General features: G+C 36.4%; 1 protein-coding gene across 1 annotated transcript in view; it reads right to left on the bottom strand.

Moving 5' to 3' along the window:
- The window catches only part of Tenm2 (teneurin transmembrane protein 2), a 2,558,256-nt gene that overhangs the window by 1,215,049 nt on the left and 1,316,477 nt on the right, over positions 1–26,730 (bottom strand). The window contains exons 6-7 of the mRNA XM_078052148.1: positions 21,816–21,962; positions 20,900–20,974 (exon numbers count right to left, since the gene is read on the bottom strand). The gene's annotated coding sequence lies outside the window, so the exon portion shown is untranslated. The remainder of the gene's footprint in view (positions 1–20,899; positions 20,975–21,815; positions 21,963–26,730) is intronic.

Genomic DNA, 26,730 nt, shown 5'->3' with positions numbered 1-26,730 from the left:
CAGAACTGGAAGTTGGATGGCTTCCCTGGTCCTACTATGAAGGATGAGTAGCTTCCTTTTCTGTGCACCTCCATCTCCATTTGCACCACCATTGCCATTACCTTACCACATGCCAGGGACTGTGCCCTGAATTTTCCATATATTAAGTCACTGAATCCTAAAGGAAAAATCAAAAACTTAAACTAAGTTTTTTATTTTGCCATTTTAAAAGTGAGAAAAACTCAATCTCAGAAATATTAATGAACTTCCCATAGAAGATCTGGGCTTCAGACTGGTGATTTTTGGAAGTGCAAGGCCACAATATCTTAAATACCAGTGAATATGATAGTGTAGGGGGGCACAAATGCTGTGTGGGGAGGAAGCATAATTCTCAGAAGATGTCCAAGCAAAGGGCATAGTTGAGGGTCAATAAATGTGCAGAAAAAGCATAAGCTAAAACTCTTGTCTGGATTCTAGGAAGCTGAAGCTGGCTTCTAGCATTTGAAGATTTCAAGGTCACAGGGGATCAGGTGACATCAAGTTCATTGCTACAAGTGTTGGATGTAGATATACTGAGGGTGTCTGATTTCCTCCTACTAGGGGAAGCAAGGCACATTGCAGAGCACCCAGACATCCACTCTCATCCCTTCCATCCTAGCAAAGAACCAGAATCTAGCTTTGTCCTATCTCACTATGTGAGTATCAAAAGATTAAAAAACCAAGAAATTCATTGCAATTCTGCTTCAATGAAGAAAAGAAATCTGAAAACTACCTAACTATCCAATAAATGAATATTAATTGAAGAAACAGATAGCTTACAACTTTGCAGCTATTAAATATCAGGCATTAAAAGGAATATTTCAACATATCATAAGTACATTCAAAAAAAACAAGCTATGTAACCACAAATAGGTATTGTTTTCTAAAATAAAATACATGCATCAACTCACAAAATTCTGTAAGAATGCTAGTTATCAGATACTAACCATGATTCTCTCTAGAAAGTAGGAATATGAGCATCTTTCTTTTGTTGGTCCATATTTTCTGCATCTTCTGAAATGATCATGTACTGTTCTTATAATGAGAAAAACAAAAGTTATTTTTAATTTGAAAAAAAAAATTAAACCAGATGTCTCTTGGGAAAGAATGGGGTTTGAACCACTGGATTCATAAACCAGGCACCAGCTGGCACCTGAAAATCTGAGCTTTAGAATAAGCCACAGACTTCCAAACATACCCAAGCATGTGTTATCCCTCCCTCCCTATAGAAGAAATAAAATGAATCATTCCATTCCCCTCTACCTTACCCTGACATAGCAAAGATGGAATGTACACTATTTCCAAATCAAAATAGGCATAGTGCGGCAGGAAGCACTTCCAAATGATGAAATTAGATTAGAAGTTAAGACAAAATACGTTTAACTGGCTTTTAAAGAAATTTGGTGGAACATATTACTATAAACAGTACATTTGGGCAGCCAAACAAACTTTGCCCAGAGAAAATCAATTTTACTCCCCGAACAATGAGAAAAATTACTTTAGATTCGACATTAAATATTGTCGTAAGTATTTTTTTTTTAAGAAGCATTTCTATAACTCTGTGTAGAAATAGGAGTCAAAGGATGCCTTTGTTACCATGGCAACAGTCTCCCTTGGAAGAGCCAAGGATAAAGTAGCATACATTCCCCCTGCATACATTTGGCCAATCAATAAACAAAAGACTTAATCTGCATGCATCACATTAGGAAAGTGGTCAAGGTGTCCATGATTAGTAAAAGGGTTGGGGGAGGTGTTCAAGAATTCTGAGTTCAATCATTCCATTAATTTCCAACTTAGCATTTTTTAACCCTTTCTTCATTAGAAGTCCATTAAGTATATAAACCAGGATGAAAATGCTTAAAGATCCTTGAAAAATGGAAATGTTTATTACAAAATTGTAATGTATCAGTATATATGGTGGTGATAAACTATGATTAGGAGTATAAAGAAAATGAGTGAAAAGCACATAACCTGAAGCCCTAGGAATAATGAAAATAACAACAGCTAATATGTGCTGTGTTTTTACCATGGGCCAAACATGAGCTACAGTTTTAACATGGATTATTTGACTGAAACTTACAAACTACCTCAGGATTTACTACTATGAGTTCTTATTCCCATTTCACAAATGGCGTGAGGACTATTATTATTCCCATCTTACTGCTAGAGATTTAAGTATATACTGCCTGCCTTGAGTTTGAAGACTGCTGTCTTGGAATGCTGGAGCCAGTGTTAAACCCAAGCAGTGAGCTGTGCAGGCATGTCCTAATCACTCTATCTTACTGACAGCTTTGCCAGTGATCAACAAGATGACTTGGTGAAAGTTCCTTTACTTCTCTCAGGACCAGGGTTCTCATGTGCATGCAGAAGTTTTGGGAAGGTTACAAATAGGTAACAGTATGCCACAAGGAAGCACAGAAAAGGCTCTCAGTAATCTCACCTACCTTTTCCTCAAAAGCTTTTAGATTCTCAGATCTGTCTTAAGGTATTATGAATATTAATAGCCCTTGACTTTTTCAGCATGAGAGAAAACTGAGAATAATTAGAATACAATAGTTCCCCCTTGGAAGGCTGAAGGCCCCCAGTAGAATGCCTGAAAACCTCAGAATATATTCTACAAATACACATCTATGATAAAGTTTAGTTTGTAAATTACACACAGAAGAAGATTAAAAATAGTGGCTAATAATAGAATGATTATAACCATATACAATAGTTACATGCAAATACTGTGGTACCACAATAATCAATCCAATAGCTGAGATGACTCAGTGACTAATGTGAAGGTAACCTATACAGTTTGGATACACTGGACAAACAAATGCTTCACAATTTAGGGAAGATGGAAAAGGATGGAAAAAGAGTTCATCATGTTACTCAATACACAAAATCCTAAGGGTTTTTACTTCTGAAATTTTCCATTTAATAATTTTGGTTCATGGTTGTCTGTGGGTGACTGAAACCTTGGAAAGCAAAACCCTGGATAAGCAGGGCCTACTGTATTAAAATCTCATTTCCCTTTTTTGGATGCAAGTTTCTTTCTCTTCAGTACATGTCAAAATTATAAATATCTAACATTTAAAATAAATAACTACCATGAGTGCTTTCTCTTTCTCTCACACATACACACACACACACACATGCATAAATTTCTTCTCTTATTTATTTTTTATCCCATCATCATGATATGCCACAAGAAATATGGTGGTAGGTATGGCTACAGAGGAAAATACAGTACACAAAACAGTTTTTTGAAAACTAGCTCCTTGGCTTTGGGACCTCCCCGAACTTTGCCTTTCTGGGACTCTCTTGGAGAAGTATCCACCATGATGTGGTTGTTTCTGTGAACTGAGAGGCCCTGCTCATCTGAGCCATGCCTGGTGCTCTTGCACTGTAACTTTGGGAGTATCAGCCCTGGCTATAAAGAATAAGCCCTGGCAAGGCGAATAAGCTTTCCTCACTGCCTACCACCTGCCTTCCAGGAACCCACAGGGTGATCCTCACACAGAGATTCCACAATTTGGCCCTATGTCAAAAACTTGATTTTTATTTTTTTTCAGGATTTTAGTTGAAATTTGTTCCTCAATCCTCTTATTACACAAATTATTTCTCTGGGACAAAGCCTTAAAGTTGGGCATAGGACAATAAATATTTGCTTATGTAACCCAGATTTCTCCCAACATTAAAACACCGACTGAGAGATCAATAAAAGGTAAAAATAAAGGGACACTGTAAAGAGTCAGTTATTTGACAACAGAATTACAGAATCATTTCACTTTTCTAGACTTTAAGTGAATTTCTGTCACATTTGTTGGGTTCATTTTAAAATACTTTTCATGAAGCATTTTCATTAGTAATATCTACTCAAAAAATATTTAGTATCTATTTTTTATTTGACACATTTCTTCAAATAAGATCATAAATATAGTTTCTGAATTTCAACCACAAAATATCACATGAAGCTCCTGTTGATGACATCTACAGGGAATATTTTCCTGAAAGCTTCACATGTGAATATATGGGGCCCTCTTTCTTTGGTCATGTGCAGATGTGTACTTTGTGCCTTAAAAAACACAACTTAAAGTTTCAATTGTTTGGTTTCTTAAGTGTCAGGCCCATTGTTGTCTCAAATACCGGCTGTAGTCTGAATTCACCTGGAAAGGTGGTTTATTGAAATCCTTTCTATGTCAGGAAGAGGGGTCTGCTAGTCTCAGGACTAATTCCATGTTGGAATTGGGAATCAAAACAGTCCTCTCCCTATCCTTCTAAAGAAGAATTTGCAAACTGCAGGCCCACAGTTACACCCAGAAGGGATTATATAGGCTGTCTAGTGGCTGAGGAGTGTTTTACATTTGAATTAATTGCCAATGTTTAAAAATCATTAGATTTCACTGCTTCTCTCAAAAAAATCTGGCAATGCGACCCACGTCCCCACATGGCGACCATCTGCTAGTGCTGAGTCGGGGCTGCTCTTACTGACAGGGGCATGTGCTATCCAGTGCCCCAGTCTCCCCGACTCCTGAATGTTCACTCTTCAGTGAGGCTCAATGTCATTATCCCTACAGCATCTTACAGCCGGGCCACTTCCCCCATTTACTTCATCTGGACTGATAAGTACTGAACCGTAGGTATGGCTTGGACACCAGCCAGTAGGAATCATGCCAGGTTCGGCTTTTGCCACCAAGGGGCAGTTTCTGGACTTTCTGCTGTCATGAGTTTACCCTTTCCTTGCTAAACTGCATATACAGTGGAAAAAGGGATCCTAGGAAGCATCCAGGACACCTTGATGCTCAGCAGCTTGGGGAAGCCCTGGGAGTTGAGGCAATGGCTATTTTCCATCTGACATGGAGGTAGGTGGCTGTATCTGAGGCTGAATCAGCCCCAACTTAGACTTTTCAGTTTGGGTCCCTAGTTCTAAAGTTAGGCTTTCTTTCCTGAATTGGTATAAACAGATCAAGCTAGAGAGATCAAGCTAGAGAATACCAACCACCTCCCCCAGCTGAAAACAGTTCCAAACCTTCTGCATTCAGTTTTTTGCCAGGAATACAATTACACCTTGGATTTTTAAAAATGCGATTTCCCAGAGAAAATGTTAAGTGGCATATGAATGAGTTCAAACAGAATCGGTTTTATACACACACACACACACACACACACACACACACAATGCTTACTGAAAGAGAATATGAAGCAACACAGACTTTATATTTCCATCTTCCATTTGAGCATGTCAGAGTGCTTAATTCATGACTTGACACACTTGGATATGTTTTAATTTAAAATAATAGGCCACTATATATTATGTCAACAAATTTCAGAGACTCCCAAGAAGCTTCATATACAGTCTATCTGAGAATTTCTCAAGTTCAGCAGCACTGATATTTTAGACCAAATCATTTTTATTTGGTGGTGGGCACGGACGGCACTATTCATTGTAATTTTTGCAGCACCCTTGGTGTTTACCTTGTAGATTCCAGAAACCAAGCCCACATGTGATAATCAAAAATTTGCTGAATATCTCTCTTAACTAAGAGCCACTGGTTATATTTTTTTACAGCATGAAGGTCCTGTGGATAACCATAACAATGATGAATTATTTTATATTATTCCTATAATAGAGAGTTAATAATTTGTGAATTTGCATGATCTGGTCCTTTAATTACCTTTCCCTTTGAGAAAGGATAGTTTTAATAGTCATTTGGAGTCTCCAAACTTACAAATTTATTTATTGGTACCAGGGATTGAACCCAGTGGTGCCTAATCTCTGAGCCATATTCCAGCCTGTTTTTTATGTTTTATTTTGAAACAGGGTCTCACTAAGTTTCATAGTGCCTTGCTAATTGCTGAGACTAGCCTTGAACTTGCTATCCTTCTGTCTCAGCCTCCTGAGCCCCTGGGATTACAGGTATCCAAACAGTTTATTTTCCTGAGGTAAGAAAAAGTCCACAGAGTTTTGCTTTATATTCCCCAATTTCATTAAAATCCTAACTATCATATTTTGGGGGGAACATTTGGGATGATTTCAAGGTCTTTCCTTTAGAATACTCACCATGACTGATTTTGACAACAAACATGTGCTTAGTTACTAATTTGACTGCAAATACCAGACTATAAAGAGGAATCAGACTTAGAGAAGTTAAGTGTTTTCTTCACAGCCAAAGATTGTTCATACATTTGATCTTTACAATTGTTTTTGATTTTTTTTCAGAGTTAACAATTTGGCAAATTATGTGCAGAAGTAGCATATTCGTTTTTCTTACTCCTTGCTCAAGATGTTTTCTAAAATGCTACAAAAATTACTGCCCACAGAATTGAAAGAGGACATTACTAAATTCTGAAAGTACCTTTGGAACCAGGAAAGATGATTAAATTAAGTCCAGAATTGTTTGATATTTAATACTAACATTCATTCGCCCGGCTAGAGCTTGTGCGGCAGTACTTACTGTCTCCCTCTTTCTTGTCACTTGCCTTAATAAGCCCAGTAGAATCTGCCTTAGAAATGTTTGTGAAATTTTTCCAACTGTACACTGACCCTCAGTGCTTCCAATGGACCCACATGTTCCCTGTCCTTACCTACTGCATTTGCAGTAGAAGGATGTTTGTTCAAATTATCTACCGTAGGATGCAATGATTATTGTGTGTAATCCCCACATCTGATTCTACAACTTACCTAAAAACCTTCAATCACTTCCTATTGGTAATGAGACCATATGAATATGTATATTCCCCAATGGGGTCTCCAGAGAATCTTTCCACCTTTAAATTCTCTCAGTTCCTATTATGGCTAATTCTTAAACTCAATGGGACACTCAGGAAAGAGCCCATTATGTCATTTCCCACCTCTGTGCCCCTTAGCTTGTGACGTCCCTGGATATGCTACCTAGAAACAGTCTGCTATATTTTCTGATCCCATCCAGTGGGCCCACTTTCCTATATTTTCTACTAGGTCTTGGAAAATGTAGCCCTGCTTCCTAGCTCATCTATAACAAAATCTATAATAGAATCATAGATTGGAATGTCTGTCTCTTCCACTAGACTGTGATTTCCTGTAAGACAGAGCACTGTGCTTGCTTTCTAATATGTGACTGCTTATTTGGTCAAGTGTCCATCACATAAAAATATAGTTTTATTTTTTCAGTTATGAAATATTTATTTCATTCTCTTTGAAAAGGGTCTATCACCTGGAAAATAGATGCTTGCTGAATAACTGCCTTATTTGAAAACTTGTAATTTATTTAAATAATTTCTTCAATAAATATTTGTTTGAAGAATTTCTGTGCTCTAGCTCCTGGTCTGGGTCATTTAAGGAAATAACATGTAGTCATAAGCATGGAAAATAAAAGTATCTATTATAAAGTCCACAGTATTTATAAAGGGGAGGGTTTCCTTGGAGACAGAATCAGAGAGGTTGCCTTTCAATTTGTTTGTTAAGAAAAACAAGTCCAAGTCAGATTCTATTATATAAAATATACAACACAGTTATCACAGTGCCTAGCACTTGAACATAATTATGTGACTAAATTTAGTTATAATTAAATATCATTTGGTGGACATTATTATCTATTAAAGTAATATCTCAAGGTGAAAAAAAAATCCGGATAAGGTGAGAAGAAAAAATTCTGCTAACATCAAAATCCATAAATTTTAATCAAAAGGATTTTCTGACAGTTTAATTTATTTTATGCTCTATAAATTTCTGTTGAGTCCAATTAAACCAGAAAAAAATGGGGTGGTAAGATTAGTTATTTTATATATAACTAATATATATATTAGTTATATACATATAACTAATATATATGTTTATACATACATACATAAAAAATAAATATATAAATATATATTCACATAAATATATATAAAAATATATATATTTATATGTTAAGAGCATATCACACTACCCCTAAAATTTAAATATCTCCACTTAAAACGTAAAGAACATGATGAAATTAAATTAATTTTAAGTGATATATTCATACATGGTATAGATAGGACCTTTCTATAGGTAAGTTTACCTGACCCATTAGACAGCTGGTGTCACTAACCACAAATCTAAGACTCTCTATTATAAGCAAAGAGCACAGAATGCTCATCACTCCACAGTGTGGAACTAACAGAATATTGTCTCTTTTCTGACTTGGGTCATATTATTTTGTGCCACATAATGGTATATGATTTTGCTTAACTGTGACTATTCCTTTTATAATAAATCTTATTAATTCAAATAAATCAAATTTCCTATGGACAATCCAAGTTTATATTTTGGGTAGTTTTCTTGGACTTAAAAATCTGTGAAAATATATATTTGGAAATTATTTTGTTTAAAAATTTACTCACAACTGACAGATACTGAAAAGAGATACTGGCACTTACTCCTTTATTTGTTACCATTGAAATTGTGCTGCTCAATAAGGTAACCATCAGGCCCTTGTGGCTGATAATATGAAATATGTTTCATCTAAATTGAAATGTGCAATAAATCTCAAAAACAATGCAAAATATATAAAATAGGTCACATATAAAACATATTATATAACTACATGTTACAAGGATATTTTGAATATGTTGTCTTAAATAAAATATTAAAATTTATTTCACCCATTTCTTTTTTTCACATGGCTATTAGAAAATATTGGATCACTGTACATTTCTCTTAGTGCTAGTTTTGATACTTTGTTCCTGGAATAATTTATATCTTTGTTTTTCTTCTTTACAGCATTAAATACTATTGAAAGAAAATTAAGGGATCAATTTCTCCGTAACCAACTTTTACACATTAGATCCAGAGACTTCCTTCCCTAAGGTCATCTGGCTAACTGACTGAAGACAGCAGAACAGAGCACATAGCTATAGATATTCAGTCTTGAGTTAAGTTCCTGGTGAAGTAGCATAACATCAATGAAGAGTTATTGGAAGAAGTACATTTATTCATCTTATTTGTTTATTTCTTTTTAATTTGGTATATATGACAGCAGGATGCATTTGATTCTTTGTACACAATTGCTGCACAACTTTTCATTTCTCTGGTTGTGACACATGATGTAGTGTCACACCATATGTGCAGTCATACATGTACCTAGGATAATGATATTCATCTTATTCCACTATCTTTGCTGCGCCCATGCACCTTCCCCAACCTACCTCCCCTAAATTCATCGTTTTACCAGTAGATACCAACATGTATGTAGTTCCATAGTTTAGAGGTATTAAAGGCAAAGCTGTCATCATTAAAATATCTGATAAATCCTAATAGAGAGGCTTAAACAGTAAGAGAGATGACTGGTGAAATGAATCTGCTAAAAGATCCCTGACCAACCCTTAGACATCAGTGACTTTGTTTACAAAGTAGGAAGAATGAGACTGTGTTGATGAATGGAAAATAAAACCTACATTTCTTGGGAAGGAGGCATCCGTCTTTTTCTATTTGTAAATGCTGACGAGCGGAGTTTAAGGAGGGCTAATGTCACCCATTCATCTTAATTAAAGAGTTAATTGCTCGTGTATCCTGATTTAGTTAGTGCAGCCTGGTAGCATGAGGAGCCCTTGCCTCTATGTATTTTATTGACCAGTGTAATGACATCATCAGTAAGTCTCAGGTTCTATTCACGCTTCAGCCCATGCTCATAACGTTAATAGCCTTGTACATGATAAAACTTTCAAGAGGAAAGGAGTCCTTGCGCTTGGCTCAGAATACAGAAAGGACAGTGGCAGAACTGCTAAATGTCTCACTTCAGCTGTCACTGAAGCAGTTCTTCAAAGTCTAGAAGCACAAAACTAGTATAAAGTAATTTTTAAATGGTGGATTGTAGGAAATGTTTGTGCGTGGGATTATGTGGTGGATTTTTATAATGAAATATTGAATATTTGAAAGTTAACTGTTTTCATTCAATATTACCAAACCATAAAGTCAGGTATGCATGTGTAATGGAGGGAATAAGAATCAACAGTTAGTATGTTGAAAACAATCACCCTAGAGGTGGAGTTAAAATCTCTACACACTCAGAAGAAAAATTGAGACCAAATAATTTAGTCATGAATTTGATGATGGGATTCCTGAAAACAGTTTTCCAAACCTTAAAACAGTATTTCTCAAAGTTCTCTACATTTCCCCAGAAATAATATGTTTGGATGAACAAAAAGGCTACAGTGCATATGTAACTAATTTTAGACTCACACCCACTCTTAATACATTCAAAAAATGGAAAAAGGCAAAAATCATAGAACAGCAGGGGAAAAGTACTATCTCCAGGGCATACAGAACAAAAACACAGAAATGATGTTCAGAGTTAATGGGCCTTTTTGTGTCTTTTCTCACATGGCGCTACAAGCAGTCCTAGTTAAAGTTAATTAAAGTTAGTGCCCTGCTTCTGCAAACAAAACTGGCTCAGGAATCATCCCCAGGATTTTTTTTTTTTTAGTTGTTGATTATGTATTAAGTACCAATTCTAGTCAAGGTAACTATATTGTGGTTACATTAAGGAAAAGGTACAAATACAGGTTAGCAGATGAAAGTTAAATATATATTATATAGTCCTATATAGAATTATGATTTTCCTTGCTTTATGAAGAGATGATACAGAACTATTTAACATTTTTTACAAAGTTTAATTCTAAGTTTTATGTCCTGTATAGAAGGCATAGTGCTTTTCTGCTAGGCCAAGGCATCCTCATAGCCCTTTGATGGTGGGCAAGTCACTTAATTTATCTACCCTTCTGTTTTGTGACAATTATTGTACTTCTCTCATGGAGTTATTGTGAAGACCAAGTTAGTAATGCTAACACTTTGAATACTGACAAGCATGTGGTGGCAAGCATTATATAGGTATGGACCATAATTATTAGTCTTATGAGTACTTCTGAGTGTGTGTGTGTGTGTGTGGTGCTAGGGATTAAAGCCAGTGTCCTGTACATGGTACATGCTAGGCCAGTGCTCTATCACTGAGCTAGACACCAGCCTACTGTGAGTGATTTTTGAGTTTCCTGTTTAAAATGATGGTTCCCTAGAGTCTTTTGAATATAGAGTTTGGATTTTAATCTTAACAATTTCATTTTCCACTGCCTTCCTAAATATGAACCAATAGGCAACATTGTATTGTGCTGTAGTGAGCACTCAGGACTCCAAGGAGAAGCAAACTAAATTCTTCCACTTTTCATCTCTCTATAGTTTTGTAACCTTGGGGGATTGGCCTAACATTTCTAAGCTGTGGGTTTCTTTTCTATCAAATTAGAATAAAAATAAGATACCATATAATGGTTATGAAGATTTCAGAATGTAACCACTGTAAAATGCTAAAATAGTATCTAATACACAGTAACATAATGATAGCACTTTCTACTCATAATTATGTAGAGGAAGAAATGATGTTTTATAAAAAGAGAAAAAATCAAGAAACATATATCACTGAAGGGTAATAGTGAGATGGGGTGAGCTAGGAAGGCTCCTTTCTCTCTCTTTCCTTCCTGGTTCTCTCATTACTCCTTCCTCTACACTGAACATGAGGAAGTAATGAAAATGCTGGAAACCAAGTTTACAGTCCAGAGGAAGGGGACCTTGTCTCCAGCTTCAGGCAAGTAACTAAGTTACTAGAGAGGTGGGATTTCTCTAGGTGTAAGTAGAGGGAGATGGCTGGGTAAAGGGGGTGGGACAAAGTTTGCAAAACAGAAACACTCTGCATGGTAGAGAAACTGAGCAGGCCTAAGGCGCTGCCCCTGAGGGTCTGAGGGAGACAGAAGAGAAGGCTGAAGAATTGATAAAGGAGTAAAAAACTTGAAATGTATACCTTAGTTAGTGAATAGCCCCTTAAGTGGATGAGACAGGAGACTGTGTTATTTGAACTTAGGGAAACTGAGGCAGCCACTTGTATTCCATTTCACTTATCCACACCTCTCAGGAGGGTGGTCAGGCCAGAAAAAAAAAATAGTTTTGGATGTTGATAGAATTGCCTGGGATGGCAAGTACTTTGAAAGTTAGAATTCAATTCTCTTTCCAAGAAGGCTTGACTGATAAGGACAGGACCCTTCCTTTAGTCATGCTCTTAACTTGCTGATTTTAACTGAAATTATGAAGGATGCTATCTATAGAGGGCTCATTGAAGGAATAGGGAATTATGTCACATCTTCATCATTAAAAACTATATGAAGTTAAGTCAACTCTTGGTTCATTAGATTTCTTATATCCGTTCTTAGGTGTCTTTATTCCAAAAGGATTATTCAGATTTTCCTGAATTATGATTTTCCTTGCTTGATAAAGAGTTGATACAGAAATACTTAACATTTTTTACAGGGTTTTATTCTAAAGAAAAGACCTGCCTCACAGTTAAAACTATCACATCTTCTTTAAGTTGTTATGGAATGTTTTTCTCATTAAGACAAGTATATATTCAGATTATAATTATAAAATAATGGACATCTAACAGGAGGAAGAAGTGTTTCTAAACATGAACAGATGGGGGAAAGGACATGGCCACTTCCAGAAATAAATTAATAAAAAAAAGACTAGATATACTGAAAAAAAATAAATATATAAACAGTAAAGATAACAGTTAGAAATTATTGAGCAGCCACAATGAGTTAACTCCTGAATTAAGACATTCATAAATCAGCTACAGTGGTACATGCCAATAATCTCAGTAATTCATGAGGATTACAGAAGGATTCAGAAGAATCACAAATTCAAGGCCAACCTAGGTAACTTAGTGTAACCCTGTCTCAAAATAAAAAATAAAATTCTCTGGAGATGTGGCTCAGTCATGGAATGCTTGCCTGGCATGCTGTAGGATCTGAGTTCAATCCCCAGTATTGATTAATAATAATAATAATAACCACAACATTATAAAAAAAGAATATTTATTGACAGTATTATGAGCTGAATGGTGTTCTTCCAAATTCCATGGCAAAGTCCTAATCCCCTGTATCTCAGAATATGACTGTATTTGGAAAGAGAGAGGGCTTTGAAAGAGTAAGTTTAAGTCAGTTTAAGATGAACCTTAATCAATATAACTGTCCTTTCGAGAAGAAGTGATAAGGACACAGATATACAGGTGGAGGAATGATCAGGGGGGAACAGTGGAGCTATTAGGCACCTGCCAGGCAACAGAAGAGGCTCTGGGTACAAAAATTGTAAGAAATTTATGCTTTGTGAGTCTCTCAGTTGGGGAACTTTATTACAGCCCCTCTAGCAGACCAATAGTGATGGTATCACATTTATTCCTCCAACTGTCCACAGGGCCAATACAATATTTAAATATATTTAAAAAATATAAATAAATATAAGTATGGACAAGCCTAGAAGAATGGAACATTTTGCAATATAGCCACTTACTAATAAACATGTGCAGAGAGCGGAACAGAGCAGAGGATTTATAGTTCACTGACTACCCCCTAGTAGCAAAGATTTCTGATAGCAATATGTGAAAACTTGAAGAATGCAAAAAAACTCCTGAAAAGCTGATGTGGGACAACAGGACAAACTTAAATATAGGTGGAGAACAGATCACGGAGAACTCTCCTAACACAGAGGCCCGGAAACTAGAGAAAATGATCAAGAGACTTCAAAGCTACAAAGATGTTGATCTCATAATAAAAATAACATGCAGAGGGAGGAAAAGAAAAACCAATAGAATCTCATCGCACTCAACTGAAGTGATTCAGTGGGGAGAAATGGATTTTCAAATGATTCAAAAGAAAAGGGATCAGAAAAATAAAGTGAAAGACAATTCAATAGAAAAATAAATGACATTGCAGGAAGGGAAACATGGTATTGACAAGAGAGATTGATTCTTCACATCAGAACTAGAGAACTGGAGAGAGAGAGGAGATGGTGTCTAGTTTCCAAACACGAGTGCTTTCAGGGGTAGGGGTACAATTAAGAAAAAAAAATCAAATACAAATCAATTGAAAAATGAACATTATTAGAATCCTGAGTCATTATGTGCGACGAGGGGAAAATGCTGTCACAATTAGGATTTAAGGTGGGCAGAAATGCATGAAGAGACCCCATTATATTGTCAAAGAAATCCAACTATGGTCAATAAATATAGGTATTTAGTACAGTTACATTTTGGTGATTGAAGGCAGTCAATGTTCTGCAAAAGTTCCTTACAAAAGAATGAAGTAGGGATATTTTCATTAGGCGTATCATTACTTTTGCTAAACTTACTTTGGAGTTGTGGCAGGAACACTCAGCCTCATCCAAATAAAACAAAAAATAGGGCTAGGGATGTGGTTCAGTGGTTCGCTGCCCCAGTGTTCAATCCCTGGCAACACTCACATACGCACCAAAAAAATATGCTTTGCAGATTAGAAGCCCATTCTCCTCTGCTGTTAGAGGAAACTGGGCAGGGTCACTTAGCTTCAGTTTTCATGTTTTACTAAGCTGAAACAAGCCATCAACCCTGCCCACCACATGGTGTTCTAAAAAAAATTTGATGCTTTTTCTGAATGGCTGAACCTTTTTTTTTTTTTTTTTTTTTTTTTGCTTTGGGAAAGCATTCTAGTAAAATGGAAAAAGTATGCATTTTGGAGTGAGACAAATCTAGACTGGAACCCAGTTCTCTGGTACTCACCACCTGTGAAATCTAGGAGAACTACTTAACACCCCTGACCCTCAGCTTCTTCATCTATTTGCAAAACAATAGTATGTTACACAAAGATGGTGAGAGAATTAAATGAGCTAACATAAAATAGGCATTCATCAAAATGAATTATCTATCATGAATAAAAATCATTATCTGTCACCTAGTAGGTACTTATTAAAGATGATTTCCTTCTCCTTAATTTAATACAATTAAAACCACCATCATTCCTATTCTATGGCTAAGGGTTACACATTGCAATGTTTTTTCTGATAACAATATTACTGATTATGTAGCACATAAACCTCATTCTATAGCTTTTGAAAAGTATTTTCTGTGAGTTTCATCAATATACTTTTGCATAAATTCCTTTTTTCCTTCCCAAGTGTTGTTAAAACAGCCAGAAAAATATTCTGCTGATAACAAGTGAAAAGCATGATTGACACAGAGTTAGAAACACAATAGTTCTTGCGTCAAACTAATTTTTTTCCAGTCTCACCTTTGTGGCATGCGTGCATACATTCACTCATTAATTTATAGATGATTTAAAAATGCCCACTATGAACTTGGTACTCACCAACCACCATGGAGACAGAGTCTGGTCCCGTGATTTCTAATACAATCTTCACACTAAAGATATCACATTTATACCCCAAGCCTCAAGCGCTCCCCTGGGCTCAGATGACTCCCACATATATTTGCCAGTCAAATACCTTAGATAGTTATCTAACAAGCATCTCAAATTTATCATGCTCAGAATGCAACTTCAGACCTTCCCACATGGCATACCATTCTTCAATGAACTAGTCAATGACACTTGAATCCAATTGCTCAGACCAAAAACCTCAGGCTACTCTTGACTCATCTTCTAGATATATCCAGAATCTCACTTCCTCTTCCTCGTTGTCACTGCTACTTCAACCTATTTAAGATGCATGTAGTTGGGTTGGCCAAAATTATGTTAAAACATTTCAAATATTTTCCCTGTGTCTACTCTTGACCACTTTAAATTGACTCAGCAATCTATGATCATTCAATAAAGAAGTAAATCAAGCCAGTCATTCCTGTGTTCTAACTCCCATTGACTTAAGTTGCTCAGAGTAAAGTCTATTGTCTATATGACCCTAGGAGGACCCCGTTCCCCACCCTCTGTTACCCAGCACTCATCTCAGCAGATCTTCCACCACTCTTCCTCTTTTGCACTCCTGTTCAGCTACACTGGCTTTCTTGTGACACTTAGATGTGGTGCCAGGAGCATTTCCACCTCATGCCTACAAACTGGCTGCTCCTCCTTCCTGGAGCACCCTTACCTTGACCCCTACACCACCTCCTTTGGGTCTCCATTCAAATGTGACTTTCCCTGTGAGAATTTCCCTGACCTTTCCCTACCCAGCCCCTTCCTGCTTTCTTATTTTCCATTGAGCTTTTTGTCTAACGATCTATAGAACCTCACATCATGTTTACCTTTTGTCTCCCTTTGCTAGAATGTCAGCTCTTCAAAGATCAGAGGGTTGTTTATATCTGTTAATTATTTCATTAGCATTTGGCATATATTTGACACTCAATAAATAATTGTTGAATAAATCTAATGAATGCATCTGACTCTGGGAATAAACTAATGAATAAGATAAACAAAGTCCTAGCCATCATGGAGCTAAATTTGGAGAGGAGGGGATTGAAGGAAATGAAAAAATGATTTTATTACAAGGATACCTGTCTCCAACTCTAATGGGGAAAGAAGGATTCCGGGAGGTAAATGAATTGGCAAGTTACTTAATTGCTCTGAATTTTAGTTTTCTCATCTGGAAACTAGAGATAATCAATCTTTCCCAAAGGAAGATTATATGAGTGAAATGAGAACAGGAACTTAATACACTAGCCAGAACTGGCACCTTGAAGATGCATAAAATGTGATCTGTTCCATTGCACCCTCCTTAAAATGCAGAGATTTTTTATCTTCACCTAATCCTCTCTATAACTTTCCACTCTGTAGTCTCTGTGTTTAAGAGTGAAGGCAATAAGAGCATTGTATTGGCTACAACAAGCCCAAGTAATGAATCAAAATTTGCTGGATCTTTATTTTTATTTTTATTTTTTTATTTTTAATTTTAATTTTTATTTTTATAAAAATTAAAAAATTAAAATTAAAAAAAATTCTAAAAAAAAATTTGCTGGATCCCTTGAAGAATCACTGCTTGTGTATTTGACCTGGTCACCTGATTACTGAAAACTCACCAAAATTAATGCAAAGTGGTCATGGAGTTTACAAGGTGACTACCTCAAAAGATGCTATTGAAAGGTCTTCTCACCACTTTGGAATTCTCAATTGCATTGAGCGTTAAAAAACTCCTTCTGGGAACTCTCAATGGAGGCCATGACCATCTCCCTCAGAATTATTATTAGCTTTGCACCCAGATGATATTGACTATAGGAAGTCCAGTTGAAGTGTGGTTATTGCTGATGCTTGAACTATTAAATTGGATTCCCCCCTCCATAGATATATCCTTATAATAGATTAAAACTAGGTACACTAGTTGCCTGATCCAACAGGCATTATTTGTACACTCACACCCATGTACACACACACATATATATGCATATTTGTCAAAGAATACTCAAATGGGCCATATTTATGTATCATAACTGTATTATTGTATATTGTTATACAAAATACACAGATATAAGATGTCTTGATCAAGTATGTTCTTTTGTGTGAGCTTACACATATACAATTGTGAAATTCAGTGCTCTCTATCAGTTACTTGTATAGTATATACCGTCTGTTTACAGTATAAAGCATGAATATGCACCTTTAGTCACTCCATGAATATGTGCTTGAAATTTTTCATGATAAAAGGCTTAAAAAATCACCATGACATGATTTCCCTTGGAAATATTTCCAAGAAAAATAACAAGAAGCATCAGCGAGTACTTTCTCTAAATGCTTTCTCACCAGCCACGTGATTCTCCAATTAATCTTTACCCTTTAGGAGGCAATGTGAACCTGTTTCTGTTTCTTAACCACCTTTAATTTTACTTCAGTTTCAAAGAGAGCTATCCAGTTCTTTGATGAATGTGCCATAAATTGAGAATAGGAAACACCGTCTTCCAAGAAGCTGATCAAGTAAGGACATCACACACTAGCGTCCACACCAGGTAAGATTAAAGACCAGAAGAAACGTGCATGATCATGAAGAATAAAACGTGGGAACACAGTCAAAACTTAGTGAGGCATATGGTCAACATATTGATGCAATTTAATTAGGGAAAATTTTCATTTAATTATTTTCACATATACTTTAAAATATCTTATGTGATAAAGTATTACACAGGGACCCTTCAATTTAACTCTAGGAAGTTCTACACTTGAATCAAATGAAGGACACTTTGAAATTGAAAGAAATAGAAAGAAAATTAGGACCCAAGTCCCTCTTTCACCTGAAACATGATATAACCTGAAATGCAGGAAAACCGCTGGGTCTCTCCCTCGTGTTCGACATGTGGCAAAAGCACTGAGTGAAAACCTATAGAACAGAGATCCTTGGAGGCCTCTTTTTTATTTCCAGAGCTGGAGACTGCCTTGCTAACTCTCCATTCCTGGATCTGTGAGGCTAATTCCTAGGAATTTTCCTTCTTTCACAAAAGTGAAATTGATATTAAAGGTCATCATCTTCTGCAAAAAGTATTATGCAGAAAAGAAAACCCATTAAGGTGAGGAAACAAACAGAATCTTGTGCTTGGGGAAAAGAATAATTTATTTGTAGATGTGGGACAATGAGTTATTTGGTCCTTCCTCACAAATGAGATAACTGTCATATCCCATCATATCCCACTACCATGAATTATATATAACAACATTTGGTGAAATATGAAATTCTAAAAATATACTGAAATGCTGGAGTCTTCTTAATGGTTTATTATGATAGGTGTTCCTGGTTTTGAAATATCTTCTTTCATAGAAGACAAATGGGGGCGACATTATTTTAGAAAGTCCACATCTTTTAAAAAGATGGATTAAAAGCTCTTTGAGACAGCTGTGCTGTTTTATCAGAAGAACAACATTTTCTTCCTAAATAGTCCTTAAGGCCATTGCATGGAATAATCAGGGGATGTTTTCAGTTCCATTCAACACTGAAGCCCAAGGAAATGGTGCATAGGAGATGTCAGGATCATTGTTTTTGTTGTGAACATAAACATATGAGTGAGGAGAGTAAAGAAAATGGGATTCAAATCAAATCCAGTGGTCCTGTAATTTTCACTTCCAGAAGACATGTGTTTGTGGTTTTTGTTTGATTTGGTTTTTTTGCAGTGCTAGGAAAGGAACCCAGGGCCTCCTGCATGTCAGGCAAGTCCTCAACCACTGAGCTCCACCTCAGCCCAACATACACTTTCTTTAGCACTGTTTTGCTGTGGTTGAGACCAGGGCTTTGGAGTCAGAGAATACTAGACTTTAATACCCTCTGTTCTGTAGTAGCAAGTGACCTTGATCAAATTCATCAAACTCTCAAAGCATCTGTGTCTTCTCTGATGAAATGGCAAGGTAAATTTGCACTTCTCTCAGTGGTCCTAAAGACTGACTGAGATAATACATACAATGGGCTTTTCATAGTGATCTTGGCTTAGCAGGGTGAATAAACTCTGCTACTTGGGGGACTATGTCACTTAGGAATAAGTCCATGTGCTCAGATACCATATCCTTAAAGTCTACCCTACTACCTCTGTGTAACTGTGAGAAATGGACTGTGTCCCTCTGAAGGTCGGTTGACAAATCTGAAAGTGGAGATAATACAAGAACCCACCTCTAAAACTGGGAAGGGTAAAGTGCTTACTCCAATGCCTGCACATAATTACAACATGAGCTAATAGTGACAGCCATGACTATCACCTAAAATAATAATATAATCAATATACACTTAATACAGTATTCACAACTTCCAAGCCATTTTTTCCTATTCTAAGGGTCTTCTCATTTTGCTTCTTGTCTATTTTCATATCTCTGGAAATGCCTCAGGGGAAAAACCCTAAATATATAGCAGATACACAAGGGCACTGTGGAACATGGGCACTGCACCTGTCAAAATGTCACTCATAATCACTTTTCTCTGCTCAAATGTGCACACCTGGGGAAGGTTGAAAACTCAGTCTCCTACATCATCCCCCATTATAGTTGGGTAGGGAACATCTGGCCAATTAATTTTTAGTAGTCTAGGAGGCTGGATCACCAATTACAGCATTCAAGGGTTCTTATTTTCATTAACTTCCCAGAGTTCATGCACATGCACACTAGACTGACTTAGCTTGCTGCCCTTGAGAGCTTGCATTGCAAACATTCTGGAGAAGAATACAAAGACCCACGGATCATACAAGGCAGGACTGTAATTGCATCTGATGTTCTTTTCAGATTTCTCCTATAAGTATCCCACATCTCTGTACATAAGCCAAGTTGGCCAAGTTGCAAATCTAAACACTACAGACAAGACAGCAATGTATTTCCGCCAGAAAAATGTTTGGAATAACCATAAAGCCAGGTAACAGATTTTCAAAATATCCTCATGCATTCTTTTTCTTTAGAAAAAATAAATAAATGTTTTCAGGATATGTATTAGGAATCACCAAATTTTACTTGAGGGGGGTGTCATTCATAAATGATTCTATTATTCTATTCCTGTAGTAACCAAAAATTCATTTTATATTGGAATAACATTAACTAAGAATCTCTGTTTGGGCCCTATGAGGCCCACATTTAGAGGTAGGAGATGTTTATGTGGCTGGCTTCTCTTCTAGGACTCTGTGTTCTATGTAACTACCATTTGTCCAATAAATACAAGTCTCTGACAGTTCTATGGTGAACTCAGCAGGGTCCAGGCTATTATTTAAGGCTTTTTTAAGAATAAATATCAAATAATCTGAAAAGGCATCTTAAAGGGTGAAAGTGCAGCCATTTTTTTTTACGGTTGCTAGCAGTGGGGAATCAAAAGAGAATTTTCTTTCTCAGAAATGCAGGCTTCCACTCTCACTAATGGAGAATATGCACTTTGCAATGTTTCTTGTGGCACAGAGCTTCAGAACTTGGTTCAGCCCCTGTAAGAATACTGAAGCCAGCAGGGACTACTGGGGAAAGTGGGATCAGTGTAGCTTTTAAAAAATATGTTTCTACATAGACACATGTAGACTTGATGGTAGATGGGTGTGTTTCTACACATGCAGAAACCTTGAGAGTAGACCAGAAGTTGCATCAGCATCCTGAAGATGCCATCTGAGAAAATTTTCTCCCTACCGCAGATGGTATTGGTGGAGTTGCTGCAGCTTACCTCCTCTGCTGGTGGGTGAGCATATGAATCCAGCCACACCAATGAGATCCTGTCCCTGAGAATTGGGATTTTGATCTAAATAAGAAAAGAAAGAGAAATGGCAAAGAGCTGTGGCCTTCTGATGGCAGATTCTTGATGGATCCTCCCCTGGTTTCTGCTACCCATATTTCAAAGCTTTTCTAGTTCCCATCCATGTGGGAGGCTTAATGGTTCAGCCATTCATTCGATGCTATGAGATCACCAACATACAGTCCATTGACTCCTGAATTTTAACACGTTACATTAGTCAGCATTTCTCTGTATTGAGTGTAGCCAGTAGTTTCTGATTGGTGATGCCTAAACATCCTGCACTTCCCCCCTTACAAAATTGAACGCCGGATATGTGGAGTCTCCTCTCCCATTCAAAGCCAGACTATTTACTTAGAATTTGGCTTTTTAAAAAATTTGGTGAATGAAATTAATAATACATTTCTTTAAGAGCAATAAAAATATGTGTTTTAATCTAACATTTTTCCTTGACTCTAGACTAAAGACTTTAAAAAAAAAAAAACTTACTTCTTTTGATTTTGAAACCCAAATCCTTTCTCAGCACTTGGACAGACCCCGACTATAAGCAAATAGGTTCCTTTCTGTATCTGGATGTTGGTGGCAATGTTTTTTTTTTTTTTTTTTCAAGTTTTAAATCATCCACATAGCATGTTAAATTATAGTGCTTCTCTTTCTTCTCTGACAGATTCCAACCTTTTGATTCTCTGCCTTCTTTCTTTGCTACAGTAAATTGATCCTTTAAAACATCCAGGTGCAAATGAATTAATGGTCTTTCTATTGTGAGTGGGAATGATGGAGTCCCTCCCGCTCCTTCTCCACATCGAGGTCCTTTCCCCTTCTGAGAAACCCACATATCAATTAAACTCACCTGCTAATTAAAAGCTTGTTTGGAAAAATCCTTGCTAGTTAGAAGCAATGGAAAGTGTAAAGGTGTCTAAAAATAGAGGCTTTGAATGTCAATTACTTCCTTCCTCCTCAGTTCCTGGTTCCTTGGGTAGAATTTGCTGGTGAAGAGCTAGGGGAGGGAAATAAAAAGAAAAAAGAAAAAAAAAAGTAAGTATCTTTTTTTTCACCTATATTTCCCTGGGAGTATATCAATTGGTTCAGCAATTTCAGCTCTTTGTCAGCAACATCAGAATACCTAGTTTTTATTCATGAGTTGGAGCACCCTCTCTCACCCCTTACACAGCCACTCAGATTCTGGTATAAAGGCACTGGAAGCCACAGTCCTATGACTGTCAACAATCCAGCCAGAGGTTTTGTGAGCTGGAATATCAGAGGAATGAAAGTGAATGTAGAAATGATGCCCTGTTCTCATTTTTTTTAAATGACATCGCCTGCTTTTAGATCTTCCAACACTACTCATTCTTGTCTGCCTTTCCGGAGAAATGGGTCCTGAGGGCAGATTTATACCAATAGTGGGTTGTCTTATCTCTCTTTTCTACCACAGACTTAAAAGCCACATTTCTCTAAAGCAACATGCTAACTATCAAACTATATAAAATAAAAGAAAATCATCAAACTAGGATTCAGGAGACTGGGAAAGTCACAAGTTACAAACAAAGCCCCTTTGAATGTTCCAGACAATAAGAACAAATTAACTTATAACCTGCCTTAGAAAATGATGGTTAATTCGTTCACTCAATAGATTTTTGGTAAGGGTCTACTACTGGATAGCTATTGATTTTGGAGGTGGGGTTGGAATTGTAATAAAGATCTAGTCTCAGTCAACTTGGAGTTTAGTACAAGAAATTGAGTAGCATAAGTTGAGTAGTTTGATAAAAGAAATTACACTAGTATATGGTAATGCTTGTAATATGGAAAAAGCAACTAACACAGACTTGGGAGATACAGCAAGGTTTTTAGAAATAAAGTTTAGACAAAGCCCAGAGGTATTAACTAAATTGCCTAATATAAAGAAATAGGAAGAGAGAAAAGATATTCTGATGTTTTGTGGGCACCATGAAAAAAGACCATGCACATCTAGTTCAGTTGACCCCACAAACAGAGGGTAAAGAGAAAGCCCAGAGAAAGAAAGAAATGCAATGTAATTTTAAACTGTCTTCTGTAATAATTGGAAATCAGGGTTTTTCTTTTTTAATAGGAAGTATAGATGGAAATGGGAAAAACAAAAGACTCTCCATTTTGTGACTTCCTGTATGATATGCAAAAACAAAACAGGTCATATGACTATGCAGAAAAACTGTTTACCAAAAAAAAAAAAAAAATAGTAGGTTTAACTGACTTCCACACAATTTAAGTCCAAAATAGATATATGCCATAGAGAATTAGATTCACAGGCTGAAGGTACACTGCATGACAGAATGAAGGCAAAATAGCGATTAATATGGCAAAGCCCTATAAAAGCATCTTGCCGTCTTGGGAAAAAGATTCTCAATATGTTTACGTTTAAAAATAGGATGTGGCTTTTTTTTTTTAAGAGAGGATATATTTACACAATAGAATACTGTGTATCAAAGAGATCAAACTAACATGGAAGTTTTGTCCAAGTCATCTAAGAGTTGGTCAGACCTACTATGTGTAAGCTTTCCTCTAGGATAGCCTTCAAGACTATGCACATGGATTAATAATGCTGATGCATCTTGACATGTATACTAGCAAGGACCATAAATTATTAAAAAGAACCCTCAATCAGAGCTCAGCATGATGGTGTGTTGCCTTGATTCTGGAACATGGAAATGAGAGCAAGGAAATTTCTTCATCACAGTTCTTTCCTTGGTGTCTAATACAGTGCTGGCACAATGATGCAATCAAATCCAAAGGGTATCTTAATAAGTGAAATGCATAAACCGCATCTTATCAGGTGATCCCTGGGTGTAGTTTCAATGTAAAGCTGCATCTTAGGATCCCCTTACTATTCCTCCATATCTTGCATTCATCTTAGGCTTTCAGAAACTGTTCCAGCCATGGAATCCAAAGTTCTTAGATAAATTCTACAGCCCCAGATTAACCCTCCAACTTGCAAGTCACCCTCCAGTGATTTCTTATTGCAGTTAAAACAAAATCTCAACTCTTTATTAAGACCTGTTTTCTGTGACAACACCTCCTACTTCACCTCAACTGTCATCTCACATTTTCTGTACTCTAGGTACTTGGCTTGCTTTCTGTTCATCAAACACACTAAACTAGTTTTCAAATTTTAGAGAGAATTTTCTTCCCCCAGAACTTTCCATGGCTCATTATTTCTTATCAAAAAGTTCTCAGATTGAGATGGGTGCGGTAGCACAAGTCTGCAATACAGCATCTCAGAAGGCTGAGACAGGAGGATCGAAAGTTCAAAGCCAGCCTCAGCAATTTAGCTAGGCCCTAAGCAACTCAATGAGACCCTGTGTCTAAATAAAATTTAAAAAGGGTTAGGAATGTGGCCCAGTGGTTAAGTGCCCCTGAGTTTAATCCCTTATACCCCCCAAAAAAGAAAGAAAGAAAGAAAGAAAGAAAGAAAGAAAGAAAGAAAGAAAGAAAGAAAGAAAGAAAGAAAGAAAGAAAGAAAAAAAGAAAGTTAGTTCTCAGACTGAATGTGACACCTTTCATGAAGCTTCTACCTTGTCTGAAATGGCTGCATTTACCCATCAATATCATCCACTCATGCCAGTTTCCTGTCTGTTGCTCATAGCATGTCTTATTTGATATTTTTCTATTGTCTGTGTTTCACCCCAATAAATCTGTGAGCTCCATAAAGAAAATGAAATTATATTGTGCATCATTATAGGGGTTTCTATCTCCACAAGGAGACTGTAAGCAGGTACAGTGTGCATGTTCCTCAATGCCTTGTGAATGTGTTATAAACTTAGGACTTGTTTTCTTCAAGCATTTCAGAGCTGAAATAAAATAGTTAATGAACAAAACCATAAGACCCTTAAAATAGAAAAATCTTGTAACTTGTGAATATTATCTTATGTAAACATTAATGGTAAATTATTTGAGTCTACACTCATGCTCTGTTACTTGTTATTGTTACATCCTGTTTGTAGATGTGTCTCCTTGTGGTTTAAATTTGTACTTCCCCGATTACCAATGATGTTGAGTTTCTTTTTTTTCTTTTTTCTTTTTTTTTTTTTTTGAGTGGTGGGGGGTGCTGGGTATTGAACCCAAGTCCTTGTGCATGAGAGGCAAGCACTCTACCAACTGAGCTCTATATTCAGCCTGAGCTCTTTTTTTTTTTCATCTATCTTTTGACCATTTATATGTCTTCATCTGAGAGATGTCTGTTCAGCTCCTCTGCTTCAATTTTTATTCGGTTATTTTTTTTTCTTGTTACTGAGTTATTTGTGTCCCTTGTATATTTTGGATATCAACTCCTTATCAGATACAGGACTAAGCCACATTTTCTCCTCTTTCAGAGGCTGTCTCTTCACTCTGCTGCTTCCTTTGCTGCACAGAGCTTTTTAGCTCAATGCAAACCTATCTATTTTTGTTTCTGTGGCTTACGCTTGTGGGATCATATCCAAACAATGATTGTCCGTCCATGCTAATGTCAAAAAGCTTTTTCCTGTGTTTCATTCTAAGAGTTTTATAGTTGTAGGTCTTATGTTTCTAAGTCTTTAATCTATTTGGAGTTGGTTTTTATATATGGTGTGAGATTCAGGTCCATTTTATCCTTCTGCCTCTAGATACCCCATTTTTTCAAGACCATTTATTGAAAAGGCTATCTTTTCTCACTATGTATTCTTGGCATCTTTGTCAAAGACCAATTCACTGTAAATGTGTGGATTTAATTCTGGCTTCTCTATTCTGTTTCATTGGTCTACATCTGATTTTATGCCAGTACCATTTTGTTTGGATTCAATCTTAAGGAAAAGCTGAAAGACTATACCAAAACCTGTAAGAATGAATGATCAAACAGCAGAGTTGAAGAACATGGAACCAACACACAGTCCCCCATGCTTGCAGTCACTAAAATTTCTGTAACAATGAAGTACCCCCCAAAAAAAGAAATCAAGAAAACAATTTTCAAATTATTTACAATAGCATTTTTAAAAAAAAGGTCAGGAATAAATTTAATCAGGTAGATGGAAGATCCATACAATGAGAACTGTGAGAAACTGATGAAAGAAACGAAAAAAGATACAAATGAGCAGAAACACACACTTTGGATTAGAAGAATTTATAGCACTAAAAGGTCCATAGTATCCAAAGCAATCTATTGACTTAAAGCAATCTCTATAAATTATTCCCATGACATTATCAAAAAATAGAAAAATAGTACTAAAACCTGTCTACAGTCACAAAGGATCCTGAAAAACCAAAGCAAATAGAAGAGACCTCGAGGCATCACAAGACCTGTTTTAACATTGTACTCGGAAGCTACAATAATCAAAAGAGCACATGGTACAGGCAGACATGCATTTAAGCGAAAAGAAACTACACACATTGCCATCTAAAGCAGATAACTTAGGGCTGTAGCTACTTATTAGCACTTATTCAGCTTTCAGTGGTATACTTATTAATTATAACCCTTAACTACAAAAAAAATCCATAAACTCTTTGTTTCTCTGATTCAAAATAAAATTACTTTTAAGTTGAATTTGTTCTGAAGAATCTTTTGACCTGGCAAATGATTTGATGGGCACAGGGCTATAAGGACAAGCACTTCCCTTATCATTTTCCCAAATACTTTAAACTTCAGACAGGTTTTATTAATTGAGCATAAATTATCTTCACTCATACTGGCCATGAAGAAAAATATAGCTTGAAGAATGTCATTTTGTGAGTTCTGTGAATCACTCTTTTTTTTTTTTATAAGGATTAAAACCTAGATTGCA

The sequence above is a fragment of the Ictidomys tridecemlineatus genome, chromosome 1 (genome assembly GCF_052094955.1).
Source record: "Ictidomys tridecemlineatus isolate mIctTri1 chromosome 1, mIctTri1.hap1, whole genome shotgun sequence".
Classification (NCBI taxonomy): Eukaryota; Metazoa; Chordata; class Mammalia; order Rodentia; family Sciuridae; genus Ictidomys; species Ictidomys tridecemlineatus.
This window is presented reverse-complemented; position numbering and strand designations above follow the sequence as displayed.